Here is a 13,854-nt window from a genome sequence, read left to right as displayed (position 1 = left end):
ACAAATATATTTTTTTTAAATATATTCTTCAGATTTTTTTATCATATAAAAAAGTAATTTTAACATATATTTTTACATATATTTGTAAATGCATTCCAAAAATGTAGATTTGTATTTTTAACCACTTGAGCTCCGGAGGATTTACCCCCCTTAATGACCAGGCCTTTTTTTAATGTTTGGCGCTGCAGTAATTCAAATGATAATTGCGCGGTCATGCAATGCTGTACCCAAGCATTTACGTCCTTTTTTTCACACAAATAGAGCTTTCTTTTGGTGGTATTTTATCATCTGTGCGCTTTTTATTTTTTGCGCTATAAACAAAAAAAACACAAAAATTTTGAAAAAAACCAATATTTTCTACTTTCAGCTATAAAAAATATGTCGTAAACTCAAAGTTAGTCATAAATTTAAGCCAAAATGTATTCTGCTACATGTTTTTGGTAAAAAAAATCCCAATAAGTGTATATTGATTGCTTTGTGTGGAAGTTATAGCGTCTACAAACTACGGTATAGATACTGTAATTTTGCCTTTTTTTGCTATACAGCGCTGCACTAATTCAAATAATAATTGCGCGGTCATGCAATGCTGTACCCAAACGAAATTTACGTCCTTTTTTTCACACAAATAGAGATTTCTTTTGGTGGTATTTTATCACCTGTGCGCTTTTTATTTTTTGCGCTATAAACAAAAAAAACACAAAAATTTTGAAAAAAAACTATATTTTCTACTTTCAGCTATAAAAAATATATCGTAAACTCAAAGTTAGTCATAAATTTAAGCCAAAATGTATTCTGCTACATGTTTTTGGTAAAAAAAATCCCATGCATTAGCGGGCAAACTGGCGCTATATGGGAGGGGCGCTAACACTATCGGAAGTCACCAGTGACACTAATACAGTGATCAGTAAAAATCTGTTCACTGTAATCAATGACACTGGTGACAGGGCAGTAAAGGGGTTAACTCTGGGGGGGGGGGGGCGATCAAGGAGTTAGACGGGATTACTGGTGTATTAGCGGGAAATCTGGCGCTATCTGGGAGGGGCGCTAACACTATCGGAAGTCGCCAGCGACACTGATACAGTGATCAGTAAAAATCGGTTCACTGATCAGTGACACTGGTGACAGGGCAGTGAAGGGGTTAACTGTGGGGGGGGGGGGAGATTAAGGGGTCAAACGGGATTACTGGTGTACTGGCGGGCAAACTGGCGCTATCTGGGAGGGGCGCTAACACTATCGGAAGTCGCCAGCGACACTGATACAGTGATCAGTAAAAATCGATTCACTGGTCAGTGACACTGGTGACAGGGCAGTGAAGGGGTTAACTGGGGGGGGCGATCAAGGGGTTAAACGGGATTACTGGTGTACTGGCGGGCAATCTGGCGCTATCTGGGAGGGGCGCTAACACTATCGGAAGTCGCCAGCGACACTGATACAGTGATCAGTAAAAATCGCTTCACTGATCAGTGACACTGGTGACAGGGCAGTGAAGGGGTTAACCGGGGGGGGGGGGGGCGATCAGGGGGTTAAATGTGTCCTAGAGTGTTCTAACTGTTAGTGTAGTGTTTTGTACTCACTTTTTGTATGTCTTCTTCTCTGTCTGGAACGGAATGTGTCCAGGCAGAGAAGAATGACATCATATCCTGTCCTGTGTAAATGTCAACACAGGACAGGATAGGACAGGGACCGATCATCTGATTTCAGCCAGACATCACTGGCTGAAATCTAATGATTGATCCCTCCGGGATCAAATGGTGTCACCCGCGGGTCGGTGGGAGCACGCGCGCGCCCCCTGCCGGCGGAAACGTCGGGAGCGCGGAACCCGTTTTAAAATGTGGTTTTGCGCCCCAGTGCCGCCCTGCACACGTATATATACAGTGGCAGAGCGGCAAGCGGTTAAAGACATACAATATATTTGAAATGTATTTTTAAAAATATTTTTCATATATTTTGTAATTAAAACGCATTTCAACATACAGTCTATATATATATATATATATATATATATATATATATATATCTTTATATATTTTTTTTATTTATTGAAATATATTTTGAAATATATTGAATATGGACAAAATTGTAGTATTTCAAATATATATCAATATATTTGCAAAGAATATTTTAAAAATATATTTCAAATATATTTTTCTTCCATATGGGATACACTGGCCGTTTCTGTCAATGACAGATTCTCTGTGTGCTGAGATGATCAGCGGAGAACATCATCTCTGTTTCATAAACCACTAATGTACAGAGATCAGCAACGATGCTCAGGATCGTCGCTGATCTCTGTTTCATAAACGGACACCTAAATGCACAGAAGAGGAGGTGAACAACTGGTTATGCTGCATTCATTGCCCAGTAGACACTGTATCATATCACTTCGACAGACAGGAGTGTGAATCTGAAGAGTGCCAGGACTGTCACACAGTTCCTTGTCCTGTAGAAAGGTAAATATATTTGTAGTAAATATTCTGTGCAGTTATAAATCTATTGACAATTGAATTAATGCAAATGGTTCACATTAACATTATAACCTATTATGACTTATTAATGCCAGTTTCTCTTTAAGTATGAGCTAGACAGATGGAATTCTGCTTTACTGCCGTTCCGTTCCAGGCGATTATGGCCTCAGAAGTTCATGTGTCAGTACAGAGAGGATACTCAGGGTAAGTGAAAATACATATGTTGTGTTAGCACAATTGCTATAAGTATGAGATCTTCCTAGAGACCAATAAATGATGGTGCAAAAATGGTCATTTTTTTTTAGATTGCCCATATTTACTACATACACTGTACAGAATATGGACACTTGCACTTGTTTGTTGAAGTCTTTGCACCAAGTGAAGCAAGCCATTAGCAACTGTAGACTTTTGCTACATCTGGCATTAATGATAGCCCGAAACTAAATTCATGCATGTCAAATGCCGTATTTTACAGTTCACTGGGTCAAAGGTATAACAAAAAAGCCAAAGAGCCTGCTACAGAATCTGAACGGGGGTCTTCTTTCTAACTCAGCAGTCACTGGGAATCATCAGCCTTGTGCTACTTGAGGTCTCTCTCCAGGCAAAATGAAAAAAAGTCATATGCAAAGTTTCCATCATCATTCCACATTGCTAGTGTAACCCTCCCTTACCCCTGGGAGGGGATAAGGACCCCCCAGGTTGCTCAGTGGACTAGTATTTCAAACCTTAGGATGGAATCCTTGACTCTATGAGGGGCAAAAGAAATTTGGCATCAGTTAGTTTAGAATATTTAACCACTTCCATACCGGGCACTTTTACCCTCTTCCTGCCCAGGCTAATTTTCAGCTTTCAGCGCTGTCGCACTTTGAATGACAATTGCGCTGTCATGCAACACTGTACCCATATGAAATTTGTATCATTTTTTTCACACAAGTAGACTTTTCTTTTGGTGGTATTTAATCATTTTACTAAATAAAACAAAAAAAACCTGAAATTTTTGATCAGATAACTTCTGGTAAAATCAGTTTTTCCCCTATGTTTCCTATCTTGAAATATGGAAGACTTACATAAAAACTGGGCACCTCGTTGGATGGCCAATGCGCAGGGGAACATTTTGATGGGTCACTCGTCCACCTCAGATCATCAGGGGAGCCAAAACATAGAACTCGTACACCGTGTAACGTACAATTTCATAATTCATATCTACATGATCCTTAGACTTATCAGCATAATAAAATACCCGCGGAGAGATTGTCGCTTGTGCAGCTGGGAAGTTATAGGCCAGAATATGAATTATGAAAGATGCTGGTTCTAATTTTGGGTTCCGCCTGCCAATCCCTCTCTAAACAGAGTATTGGTCAGTTACTCAGAGCCACCCCCCTGCTGGGGGACTTTAAAAAACAGGCTAGCAGGCCTAAAGAAGTAAGTTGAAGACATCTCCTATCTTTCCATCGTAACATATGGAGATCAAATCCCGCTTCTGCTCTGCAACTTGGATCTGCTGACCCAGGACTTTGGCAAGTACTTTAACTCTTCCCTTTCTCTCTGATATCTCTTTGCTGTGCTATGGTTCTTTGTGTGTGTGTATATATATATATCTTAGTTGCATCTTTTTTCTGTAAATATTTTTATTGCACCCTGTTTGACCTTTTAGTAATAAATCTTCCTTTCTGAAAGTGTTGAACTGTTTCTATAGCTTTTAATTGCAATTTATGAATCCCTGCCTTTAAAGAGACGCTACTGTTTGTTTAACCCTCTGTATAAAAGACCTGTGTTATGACCGTTTTATACAGACGATTATATCGACCATTATAGTGTCATAGCTGAAGCCGAGTTTCCTCTTTCTCTGTACCAAAAAGGAGGTGGTGGCAGTGAATGGTTAATTGTGTGATTAACCTGACCCAGTAACAAGCGCGTTCAGGCTGCAGGCACAGATTGTAGTCCATTAGCTGGAAAATCGCTGTGCAGGGTGCAGCTGGGTGTGGCAGTGTTACGCACGTCACATCGCGATTTCCGATTGGCCAGTCCTTCGGTCACGAGTTTGGTGAGAAGGTCTGAGGTCTGACGCCGCAATCGTGACAATCAGGATTTGTCTTTTTAACACATTATGATTGCTAATACCAATGTATTTCATTGATATTTGTAATCAGGGGTGGACTGACAACTCATGGGGCCCCTGTGTCCTCGCCCACACTTAAACCACACCCAAAAAAGCCTATGAAAGGTACCAGGGGCATCTCATGGGGCCCCCTACTGACCCTGGGCCCTTGGGCAGTGCCCGAGTTCCCAAATGGTCAGTCCGCCCCTGTTTGCAATCATTGTTACTGAAGGAAACTGATTAATTCAGTCTCTTGTTGTGATTAGCTGTGATTGGCAAAGCTGATCACATGATACAGATGGACTGTGAATGGCCTTGTCTGTATCGTGTGACTGCTTTGACCAATCACAGCTAACAACATGATTGTATACAATGTATGTGATGACAGGAAGCCATCCATTGTAAACAATTGACGTGATCTGCTGTGATTGGTCACAGTGGTCACATGACACTAGCAACGGGCCGGTGTAGTAATGTGTAATCGACTGTGTCCCGTGGACACAGCCGGTGACAGATTGTGCCGCTGCATGGCCCCGTGCCCGCATGAGCGGCTCGTTTTGACAGGACATCATATTACGCCCAGTCACAACGAGGAGTATCCCGCCCAGCCCTTAATCTGCAATAGGATGGGCGGGAAGGTGGTAGAGAGATTTTTTTTTTTACAACACAAACCTAAAGGGAGAATGCTGGTAGAGGCAGCGCAGCAATGTTTATGTCTGCACGCACACATTTGTTCACCAGTACACATTTGTGATTTTGCTAGCAGCAGCCAGTCTAATTGATCAGTCCTCTGCGTGGGTTATACTCACATACAGTAGTAGTGCAGTTTGCAGGTTTGCAGGTCAGGGTCAGAAGTAAGTAATGTGGAGTTCAGAGGTCAGTAGTAGTGAAGAGTGCAGGTTTCAGGAGTAATATAGAATTCAGAGATCAGTAGTATAATGAAGAGTGCAGGAGTCAGAAGTAAGTAATGCAGAGTTCAGAGGTCAGGGTCAGAAGTAAGTAATGCAGAGTTCAGAGGTCAGTATAGTGCAGAGTGAAGGTTTCAGGAGTAATATAGAATTCGGAGATCAGTAGTATAACGAAGAGTGCAGGAATCAGAGGTAAGTAATGCAGAGTTCAGAGGTCAGTAGTAGTGCAGAGTGCAGGTTTCAGGAGTAATATAGAATTCAGAGATCAGTAGTATAACGAAGAGTGCAGGGGTCAGAAGTAAGTAATGCGGAGTTCAGAGGCAATAGTAGTGCAGAGTGCAGGTTTCAGGAGTAATATAGAATTCAGAGATCAGTAGTATAACGAAGAGTGCAGGAGTCAGAAGTAAGTAATGCAGAGTTCAGAGGTCAGTAGTAGTGCAGAGTGCAGGTTTCAGGAGTAATATAGAATTCAGAGATCAGTAGTATAACGAAGAGTGCAGGGGTCAAAAGTAAGTAATGCGGAGTTCAGAGGCAATAGTAGTGCAGAGTGCAAGTTTCAGGAGTAATATAGAATTCAGAGATCAGTAGTATAATGAAGAGTGCAGGGGTCAGAAGTAAGTAATGCAGAGTTCAGAGGTCAGGGTCAGAAGTAAGTAATGCAGAGTTCAGAGGTCAGTAGTAGTGCAGAGTGCAGGTTTCAGGAGTAATATAGAATTCAGAGATCAGTAGTATAACGAAGAGTGCAGGGGTCAAAAGTAAGTAATGCGGAGTTCAGAGGCAATAGTAGTGCAGAGTGCAAGTTTCAGGAGTAATATAGAATTCAGAGATCAGTAGTATAATGAAGAGTGCAGGGGTCAGAAGTAAGTAATGCAGAGTTCAGAGGTCAGGGTCAGAAGTAAGTAATGCGGAGTTCAGAGGTCAGTAGTAGTGCAGAGTGAAGGTTTCAGGAGTAATATAGAATTCAGAGATCAGTAGTATAACGAAGAGTGCAGGAATCAGAAGTAAGTAATGCAGAGTTCAGAGGTCAGTAGTAGTGCAGAGTGCAGGTTTCAGGAGTAATATAGAATTCAGAGATCAGTAGTATAACGAAGAGTGCAGGGGTCAGAAGTAAGTAATGTGGAGTTCAGAGGTCAGTAGTAGTGCAAAGTGCAGGTTTCAGGAGTACTATAGAATTCTTAGATCAGTATTATAACGAAGAGTGCAGGGGTCATAACTAAGTAATGTAGAGATCAGAGGTCAGTAATAGTGCAGAGTGCAGGTTTCAGGAGTAATATAGAATTCAGAGATCAGTAGTATAACAAAGAGTGCAGGGCTCAGAAGTAAGTCATGCAGAGTTCAGAGGTCAGTAGTAGTGCAGAGTGCAGGTTTCAGGAGTAATATAGAATGCAGAGATCAGTAGTATAACGAAGAGTGCAGAAGTAAGTAATGCAGAGTTCAAAGGTCAATAGCATGTAATGCAGAGTTTAGGCATCTAGGTTAAGAAATGCTGTACTTCCCAACTTTGGAGGGACACTTTAGGAGACATGCAATGTGTGCTGTGTCAAAAAATGGGCGTGGCTAAATAGCACTAAATATAGGGCTTAGCTTAAAGGATCACTGCTAAATAGAATCTGAGCCTACATAATGTATACACTGTATACAGTCTGCAATCCTTTTACCCAAAAATATTCCATAATTACAGTGCTCTGGGTGATAGTACTAAAGCTATTAATACTAAATACTTAACTACTTTTGTTGTACTATATTTAGATATTCCTGAACCTTGGCACTATGCCACTGACAGTTGGTGAGTGAATGACAGAGCCAGGATTCAGAAATATATCTAAATATAGCACAACAAAAGTATTAATGCAATTAAACAATGCACTATCACCTCTCCTGCCTGTCTACAGTGGTGTGTGCTACATAGTGATTTTCTTTTCCCAGTATATTCTTTACTGGTAGGAATATAGTCGACTCACAATACTGGATTAATTGAATCAACTTTACATGGCATTTTATTACATAAACTGAGTAAAAAAAGTCATAATGTTTCCAATTTTACATCATAAGTATAAGTACATGACTTGTATTCATGAAGTCAAATCAAACCATAATTTCTCAGGATTGTGTCTAGACTGTGTCCCATAGTTTGTGGATGTGGTAAATGCTGCTGCTGGCCAGTTTCCCCAACTTTGGCTCTGCTGTGCTACCTTCCCTTTGGCTGGTTCACTGTACTTCAATTTCCTATCCTTGAAGCCTGAAACAGCAGGACACCTTCAAGTTGTAACGCACACAACTCTACTGGGCGCGCGCTCATAACCTAGTGCAGTTAGCAGAGCCTAGACAGCAGGGACATGCTGCCATGATTAAAGAGACAGCAAAGCGGGGTGATGTGGGACAAAATCTCTGAAAATGGGACCGCAAGCTTCAACTAAAATTGCGAGACAGTAATGCACAATTTGGAACTGATAAGAGGTATGAGTAATGCAGAGTGCAGAGTTCAGTAGTATGTAAAACATAGTGCAGGGGTCAGGAGTAAGTAAAGCAGCATGGTGGGGTGAGTAGTAAGTAATGTAGAGTTCAGAGATCAGTAGTATGTAATGCATAGTGCAGGGGTCCGTAGTAAGTAACATATAGTGCAGGGGTCAGTAGTAAGTAACACATAGTGCAGGGGTCAGTAGTAAGTAACGCATCGTGCAGGAGTCAGTAGCAAGTAATGTAGAGTTCATAGTTCAGTAGTATGTAATACAGAGTGCAAGGGTCAGTAGTATCTAGGACACCTTACAGAGTTCAGACGTAACTAAGACACATCTTCCTCCCATAAGCAAGAGTACCCCCTTCCAGTACAAATGTCTACCCCATCTGGAAGCTAAAAATGTCCACAGCACAAATTTCCCACTGGCTCTGTAAAATTGACTCTCCAGTTTTCAGAAGATGCAGTGCCATTTGGCCAAGTGAAGGAGGTCAACCCAAATTTTCCTTCAACTGTGTCATATGACATGTCAGAGCCAAGGAGGAGCCTAAGAGTTCCTTCGCCTCTGCAATGTCTTTTGACGCTCTAATCTGAGGTCTGAGTCATAATTAAGAATACGCCCTTCCAGGACAAATATCTACCCTATCCAAAAATAAAAATGTCCACGGCACAAATGTTCTACTTGCTCTGTAACACACAAATCTACTGTGCACAATTATAACCTAGTGCAGTGGGCAGAGCCTAGACAGCATGGACATACTGCCATGATTAAAGAGACAGCAAAGCAAGGTGGTGCAGGACAAAATCTCTGAACATGGGACTGCAAACTTCAACTGAAATTGCGAGACAGTAATCCACAATTTGAGACTGTTAAGAGTTATGAGTAATGCAGAGTGCAGAGTTCAGAAGTATGTAAAACATAGTGCAGGGATCAGGAGTAAGTAATGCAGAGTCCAGGAGTCAGTAGTATGTAATGCAGAGTTCAGAGGTCAGTAATAAGTAGTGCAGAGGTCAATGGTATGCAACATGGGTCAGAGGTAGTAACACTGAGTGCAGGGGTATGCAATGCAATATATAAAGCAGAGTTCAGAGGTCAGTAGTATGTAGTGCAGAGGACAGTAGTAAATAATGTAGAGTTAATACTTCAGTAGTATGTAACGAAGAGTTCAAGGGTCAGTAGTATCTAACACACATCTTCCTCCTATAAGCAAGAATACCCCCTTCCAGTACAAATGTCTACCCCATCTGAAGCTAAAAATGTTCACAGCACAAATTTCCCCTTGGCTCTGTAAAATTCACTCTCCAGAATTTCCTTCGACTGTGTCTTATGACATGTCAAGGAGGAGCCTAGGAGTTCCTTTTCCTCTGCAATGTCTATTGACGCTGTAATCTGAGGTCTGAGAGGTGGCAGGGACAGGAGATGGCGGCATGGTGGGGTCACAATCAACCTGTTGCCGACTCCAGTGTAAGGAGACTGTATGATACTAAAGCAACATATTTCAAAGCAGCCTTTTGACTAAGATAAAAGTGATCTGGTAACTGTCTGTGTACACATAACACTTAATTTTGTTTTTGAGTTTCAAGCTGTCGCTAAATTTGACATAGCACAGTGAAGGTGCTGTGTAAATTATGTAAAGACACAAAAGAAAACACACACCACTGGGGTTTCTGTGTATTTTAACCGCTTGTCCGCCAACCTATAGCAGAAATACTGCTACAGGGTAGGAGGGCTGCGCAAAATCACGTATATATATATATGTATGTGATTTTGCATTTCCGGGTAGGGGGGCGCTACCCACTCTGCCATTGGCGGCTTCAGCTGTCGGTCACCGGGTCCTGACCGGTGATTCCCCGCTGGTGCACAACAATTGTTGAGTATCTCTGACGGGGGAGAGGTCTGTATGGAAACAATACAGATCTCTCCCGTCAGCTCCAGCACACTGCTTTGTATGGCTCTGCATAGAAAGAAATGTGCTTACACAGTGAAACACACATAGCACACAATTAACCCTTTGATCGTTCCAGATGTCAACCCCTTCCTGCTCAGTGCCATTAGTACAGTGTCAGTGCTTTGTATTAGCACCAATCACTGTATTAGTGTCACTGGGAATGTCAGTGGCAGTTAGTCAGTTCCTCCCAGTGTCAGAATGCTCGCCGCAGTCCCGCTATAAGTCGCTGATTGCCACCATTACTAGTATAAAAAAAAAAATCTCAGTATATATATAACGCCATTTGTAGATGCTATGATGTTCACGTAAACCAATTAATTTACACGTATTGGGATTTTTTTTTACCAAAGCCAGAATACATTTTGGCCTAAATTTATAACGAAATTTGATTTTTTAAAATTTTTTTACTGGATATGTTTAAAAGCAAAAAGTCAAAAATATTGGTTTTTTTTTCAAAATCGGTCGGTCTTTTTTTGTTTATAGCACAAAAAATAAAAAATGCACAGGTGATCAAATACCACCAAAAGAAAGCTCTATTCGTGGAAAAAAAAGGATGTAAATTTCATGTAGGTGCAGTGTTGCATGACCGTGCAATTGTCAGTTTAAGTAATGCAGCGCCGTATCGCAAAAAATGGCCTGGTCAAGAAGGGGGGTAAATCCTCTGGAGGGCAAGTGGTTAAGCATGCAGTGGTATCATACTAATATTTTGTTTAATTTAAAAGCTTATTTAAAAGACTGCTGCTAAAATGAAAAAGGTAATTTATTTGAATTTTATTAAGTCACTGTAAAAGAAACATCCACACAATTGATCAAGATCACAGTATTATATCAATGGAAATGATGTCAGTGATTAAACAATATTTTCAGTGCATACAAGAACAGATTTTTCTATTTATAATTTCACAAGTCGGGTATATATGTGCATCTAATTTAGTTTTGAATGAAGTAGAAACGGGTTTTGAATATCTGTCTGGTTTTTATTGCTGTCAGTTACTTCATTAGCAATAATTCCTTCCATCTTATAGGATATGAATGGTGGGATTGGGAATGGGGGGGGGGGCTACCCACTCCTTTCTATAAAGTGGGACTTATATCATGCAGACTGTCAATGTCCTCTCCTGTAACATTGCTTTTTACCTGTATTGCTCAGATATTGCAGCATTCCCATAAACCAAAATACAAATATTATAAATGACCACCCTTATTGTGCAAACCCTGAACAGATGAATAATAAACAATGTGGTATGATATTTATTTATTTCAGGTACTTGTATAGAGCCGTCAATTTACGCAGCGCTTTACATATACTGTATATTGTATATTCATATCAGTCCCCAACCGTCAAGGGGGCGTACAATCTAAGGTCCCTAACTCACATTCATACATACACATACTAGGGCCAATTTAGACAGGATCCAATTAACCTATCAGCATGTCTTTGGAGTGTGGGAGGAAACCGGAGTACCCGGATGAAACCTACGCAGGCACAGGAAGAACATGCAAACTCCAGGCAGGTAGTGCCATGGCTGGGATTTGAACCAACGACCCTAGTACTGCCAGGCAGAAGTGCTAACCATTTAGCCACTGTGCTGCCCATGATAAGCTATCTCATTAAAATTTGATCCCCAAAAATCCTCAAATACCCACTTTAACAAGTGTGCTTAAAATGACCACAACATTACTTAATTACCCATAGGGATGAGTAAGAAATAAAGGGAACCTGTAGTGAGGGCTATGTAGGCTGCCACTGACTCCGCACAAAAAAGTAGATCAGGAGAGTCAGAACACTTTTATTACAACCAGGAAACTAGCATTTTGCAGAAATAGGAGTCAGCAGTGGCAGCGCCTATACTCTTTCAATACAGTTTCTTTAAAATATTTTCCTGCAGTTTCACAGTGTGGCCACTAGGAGGTATCTTTATTTGTGTAAATGTTAGAACAGTCAAATAAGTATCACTGAGCATTTGTGTTATATTATTATTAATAATAATAATAATAATAATAATAATATCAATGTATAAATATTTATATATTTATAATACATGTTTTGAGGCTTTTTATTTCCTTGCGACAGATCACGTTTTAGTGTCCATGTACACATAGACTTTTATCAAAGTTTATCAGCAGCAGAGTTTAGGGTCAGTTAGGCTCCATGTACATGAGCCTACCCTGACTGCTGACCGCGGGAAAACGCAAATCACGGCAAAATTGCGGTACCGCGGTTGCCTCGTTTTGTGTTTTCCCGAGGTCGGCAGTCAAAACATTCCTATGCTGAACGTGATTCTTCTGCGCTCAGGAGAGGGAGGTTTAACCTCACCTAACCGCGGCAGCTGCTAAACTCTGCTAAAAGCCTACGTGTACATGGACACACAGGCTTTTTTGGAGTTGAGTTTAGGAGCTTTGGCAATAAAGTGCCAAAAGCTCCTAAACTCGAGTTTAGCAGCTGCTCCTGTACATGAGCCCTTAGAAATATCACTTGGGTGTTTGTCCTTATTGTAATCTTTTCACCCTCAACACATATTGATCTTTTTACTTCTGCTACAATTACAGTATATAATGTCTCAAACAATGATGAATATATCACTAAGTAATTGTGGAGAAAAGAAAGCAAGAAAATAAAAAAACAACTAAAACTAAAACAAATATTATCTACAGTGAGAAGAAAAAGTATGGGAACCCCTTGGAATTAACTTTTTTTCTGCAGTAATTTGCATAAAATGTGATCTGATCTAAGTCACAACAATATACAATGTGCTTAAAGAGGAGTTCCAGTTGAATAAAAAAAAAAAAATAAAAGTTAGCAGCTACAAAAACTGTAGCTGCTGACCAGGGGCGGACTGACAACTCATGGGGCCCCCGGGCAATAGGGGATCATGGGGCCCCTGTGTCCTTGCCCAAAAAAGCCTATGTAAAAAGTACCAGAGGCATCTCATGGGGCCCCCTACGGACCCCGGGCCCTCGGGTAGTGCCCGAGTTTCCAAATGGTCAGTCCGCCCCTGCTGCTGACTTTTAAATACAGACATTTGCCTGTCCCTTGGTCTAGCAGTGTCCTCACCACTGCTGGTTTTACCAGCTGTCTTCTCTCCCCATCTTCTCTATCTTCAGTGTGGGCACCCGGCTGTGACAGCTTTCGGCTTCACAGCTGGGTGCCCACTTTGCATGCGCAAGAAGCGCTGAGCTTTGTGAATGGCCCCATAGTCTTCAAGTGTCCCTGAAAACTACAGGGCGGGGAGGGGGAGGACAACTTCCGATCGCCTTAGGCGATCGCAGCGGAAGTGGGAGCAGGTACCTGTCAGATTCAGGCACCTGCTCTCCAAAGGTACCAATCGTTAATGGAAAGCAGGGGACGAAGGTTTAAAGCGGAACTTCCCCTTTTGGGTGGAGCTCTGTTTTAAGCTGATAACACACAAACAATTCTAATTTCTAGATCTTTATTGAACACACCTATTAAATATCCACAGTGCTGGAGGAAAAAGTAAGTGAACCCACAGACCAATTACTTCATCGAAAGCTAATCGGAGTCAGTAGTTTCACATCTGGAGTCCAATTAATAAAATGATTTTCGAAGTTTGGTTTAGAGCTATTTTGATTGATAAAACACACTCAAACATTTTAAGATTGCTGTTAATAAGAAGCATCAGCTGATTTACCATGTCCACCAAAAAGGAGCTCTCTGAAGACATATGATCAAGAGTCGTTGATCTGCATAAGGCTGGGAAGGGATACACAGCAATCTCAAAGTGTGTAGGCATCCATCAGTCAACAGTTAGACAAAGTTTCCATAAATGGAGACATTTTAGTACTGTGGCTACTCTACCGAGAAGTGGGCGCTGAGCCAAGATGACTCTCAAGGCACAACACAGAGAATGAACCTGCCATTACTAGCTAAAGGCTTGAGGACATCACTAGAAGTGGCAAACATCTCTGTTCATGAGTCTACCATACACACGTCTTTGAACAGGCAATGTGTGCATGGCAG

At 41.2% G+C, this 13,854-nt stretch overlaps 1 long non-coding RNA gene across 1 annotated transcript in view; it reads left to right on the top strand.

The window, feature by feature from the left end:
* The first annotated feature begins 2,377 nt into the window (after positions 1–2,377).
* LOC149450029 (uncharacterized) overlaps positions 2,378–13,854 on the top strand; it is a 30,870-nt gene continuing 19,393 nt past the window's right edge. The window contains exons 1-2 of the long non-coding RNA XR_016315315.1: positions 2,378–2,450; positions 2,573–2,669. This is a non-coding gene — a long non-coding RNA (uncharacterized LOC149450029). The remainder of the gene's footprint in view (positions 2,451–2,572; positions 2,670–13,854) is intronic.

This window comes from Staurois parvus, unplaced genomic scaffold (assembly GCF_062004578.1).
Source record: "Staurois parvus isolate SC_StPar_1 unplaced genomic scaffold, SC_StPar_1.0 ptg000586l, whole genome shotgun sequence".
NCBI classification, from domain to species: Eukaryota; Metazoa; Chordata; class Amphibia; order Anura; family Ranidae; genus Staurois; species Staurois parvus.
The sequence above is the reverse complement of the archived record's forward strand: the minus strand, read 5'-3'. Positions and strand labels throughout refer to the sequence as shown.